The 2,988-nt window shown below is 29.6% G+C and overlaps 1 protein-coding gene across 2 annotated transcripts in view; it reads right to left on the bottom strand.

The window, feature by feature from the left end:
- Positions 1-2,251: 2,251 nt before the first annotated feature.
- Positions 2,252-2,988, bottom strand: part of tmem70 (transmembrane protein 70) — a 10,162-nt gene continuing 9,425 nt past the window's right edge. For both annotated transcript variants that reach the window (XM_030161477.1, XM_030161478.1), the window contains exon 4: positions 2,252-2,385. The gene's annotated coding sequence lies outside the window, so the exon portion shown is untranslated. The remainder of the gene's footprint in view (positions 2,386-2,988) is intronic.

The following is a 2,988-nucleotide window of genomic DNA, read 5'->3' as shown; positions in this document are numbered from 1 at the left end:
TAACCCTAGTCCTAACCCTAGCCCTACCCTAACCCTAGTCCTAGCCCTAACCCTAGTCCTAGCCCTAACCCTAGTCCTAACCCTAACCCTAGTCCTAGCCCTAACCCTAGTCCGAACCCTAGCCCTAACCCTAGTCCTAACCCTAACCCTAGTCCTAGCCCTAACCCTAGTCCTAGCCCTAACCCTCCGCCTTTTTTGTTCAGTTATGTTGCTCGTTGCATCTTTGGTGCTTAAAGGGTTAATACTGAAGCATTAGTGTAAATGTTGTCGCTGTCAGAAGTGGAGGAGTTTGAACTGCACTACTTTATTTTTTTATTGTAATGTTTTTTTTTTGTTTTTTTTTTGTTTTTTTACAGGGTTCTGATACACTCATCTGTTTTCAGTTTTTCGAGTTTTTTTCTCTCATCATCACACTGACTACTTCTTATACTTTACATTTATTCTTTCCATTTTTCTGTGTGTACGTACATAATTTTATTTATGTTTTGGATGCATTAGTTTTAGCTGTGTGGGAGTATTTTTTACAGTGTAGTATTACTTTGACCTCTCTCATCTACTTCTTCCACTGCTTTTTAGAATTCATAGTTTTCAGCTGATGTCTGCCTGGATAACATGACTTTGTAAAACTTATAAACAAATCCAAAACCTGCTGAAATGACATGATGGGATTCAGGATGGAGAGGAAAATAAAGATGAGGTGTTGCCCTCTGGTGGCCGAGTCCAAAAGTTATAAAAACAAAACAAAACAAAAAACTCTTCATGGAGCATTTCACAGCTTTACAAGAAACACAAAACGAAAGAAACCCAGATCCGCTCCAGTTGTGCAGCTGAAAATACATTTGATAAAGTAATCTGATGTATGTTTTATAAGAGGTCAGTGCAGTAACAGAGCGTCCACTTCTATGTGAGTGGGTTCTGCTTGTGTTGTACCTGCTGGAAGGCACTTTGAAGTCTAGTTGTACCTGTTACAATGACAGTAAAAATATTCTATCTAGTGATTCTATCTATAGATATTGCCATCTACATCAACAACCTGAAATAAAAGATCACTGATGCCATTAACACATTGATGAGGCAACATGGAAACATTCAATACCGTCTGGATGTGCCCATACAGAGGTGAATTAAATGAGGCAAAAAAAAAAAAAAAAGAATTTAGGTTAGGGTTAGGTTTGAATTAAGCAAAAAAGTCTTGAATTAAGCAAAAAAAAAAAAAAAAAAAACTTTAATTAAGCAAAAAAAAACAAAAAACATTTAATTAAGCAAAAAAAAAAAGTTGAATTAAGCAAAAAAAAAAGTTGAATTAAGCTTAAAAAAATAATCTTGAATTAAGCAAAAAAAAAAGTCTTGAATTAAGCAAGAAAAACCTTGAATTAAGCAAAAAAAAAAAAAAAAAATCTTGAATTAAGCAAAAGAAAATCTTGAATTAACCACAAAAAAAAACAAACTTGAATTAAGCAAAAAAAAAATTCTTGAATTAACCACAAAAACACAAAACAAAACTTGAATTAAGCAAAAAAAAAGTCTTGAGTTAAGCAAGGAAAACCTTGAATTAAGCAAAACTTAAATTAAGCAAAAAAAAAAAAAATCTTTAATTAAGCACACAAAAAAACTTGAATTAATTTTGTGATAATTTCCACAGATTTGTCTCCTTTATTTGAAAACACTTATGTAAAGATCTGCTTTTATGTCAAATATTTGAGCATAGTTTTAATTTATTACAATTTTAATTTTATACACCTAATATTTGGAACTAATATTCACTTTTAAAGCGTTTGAAAAGGTTTGTCAAGCATCTGTGTGTTATTTGTGTAATAAATTATATAAATGTTTCAAACTGGATTTTATTTTAAGCAAACCAAACTTGAATTAAGCAAATAAAAAAAATCTTGAATTAAGCAAAAAAAATCTTGAATTTACCACAAAAAGTTGAATTAAGCAAAAAACCTTGAATTAAACAAAAAAATCTTGAATTAACCAAAAAAACTGAGTAAAGCATAACAAATCTTGAATTAAGAAAAAAAAACAAAAAAAAAAAACGAATTAGGCAAAACAAACTTGAATTAAGCAAAAAAATTATTGAATTAAGCAAAACAAACTTGAATTAATTTGGTGATAATTTCCACAGATTTGTCTTATTTATTTGCTTTTGTAATAAATGTGTTAAATTGTAAAAAGACTTTCCGGACACTCTGTATTTGTAGGAAACCCACCCGTACACACCAGAACACACCTGCAAATGAAACACTTAAGTATGTCAAAAGTTCTTTATTTATTAACATATAACATTAATCCTAAACTGTCCATCTGGTCTAGTTTCAGAGTTCTTCATAAGTGTTCCACATCTGGATCTGTTCTGTTCACATCAGGATGAGGTGGTTTTCAAACTGTAAAAATCTACATCTGACCAAGTGGATTTGTCTCATTTCTAGTCCAAATATCTCATCACACTTCAAATAAGACAGAATCACCTAAAGAGGAACTTTTCAGTGAGATGGAAGAACTTATTTTTAGACAAAAGATTTAAAAAAAAAGTTCTTATTTGAAGAAATCTTACCAAGATAATTTTCAATTGTTCCATTGGCAGATTTTTTTTTGCTCGAATTAAGAAAAAAATAAAAATAAATAAAAAAATCTTGAATTAAGCAAAAAAAAAATAAAAAATAAAAATCTTGAGTTAAACAAAAAAAAAAAAAATCTTGAATTAGGCAAAAAAAATTCTTGAATTAAACACAAATATCTTGAATTAAACAAAAAAACTTGAATAAAGCAAAAAAAAATCTTGAATGAAGCAAAAAAAAACCTTGAATGAAGCAAAACAAATCTTGAGTTGAACAAAAAAAGAATCCTGAATTAAACAAAAAAACTATAATTAAGCAAAAAAAATCTTGAATTAGGCAAAAAATTCTTGAATTAAGCAAAACCAAACTTGAACTGAGCTAAAAAAGAAAACACAACCGTGAATTACGCAAAAACAAAACAAAACAT

This window comes from Sphaeramia orbicularis, chromosome 17 (assembly GCF_902148855.1).
Source record: "Sphaeramia orbicularis chromosome 17, fSphaOr1.1, whole genome shotgun sequence".
Taxonomy (NCBI): domain Eukaryota; kingdom Metazoa; phylum Chordata; class Actinopteri; order Kurtiformes; family Apogonidae; genus Sphaeramia; species Sphaeramia orbicularis.
Note: the sequence above shows the minus strand (reverse complement) of the source record. Positions and strands in the feature narration are given on the sequence as shown.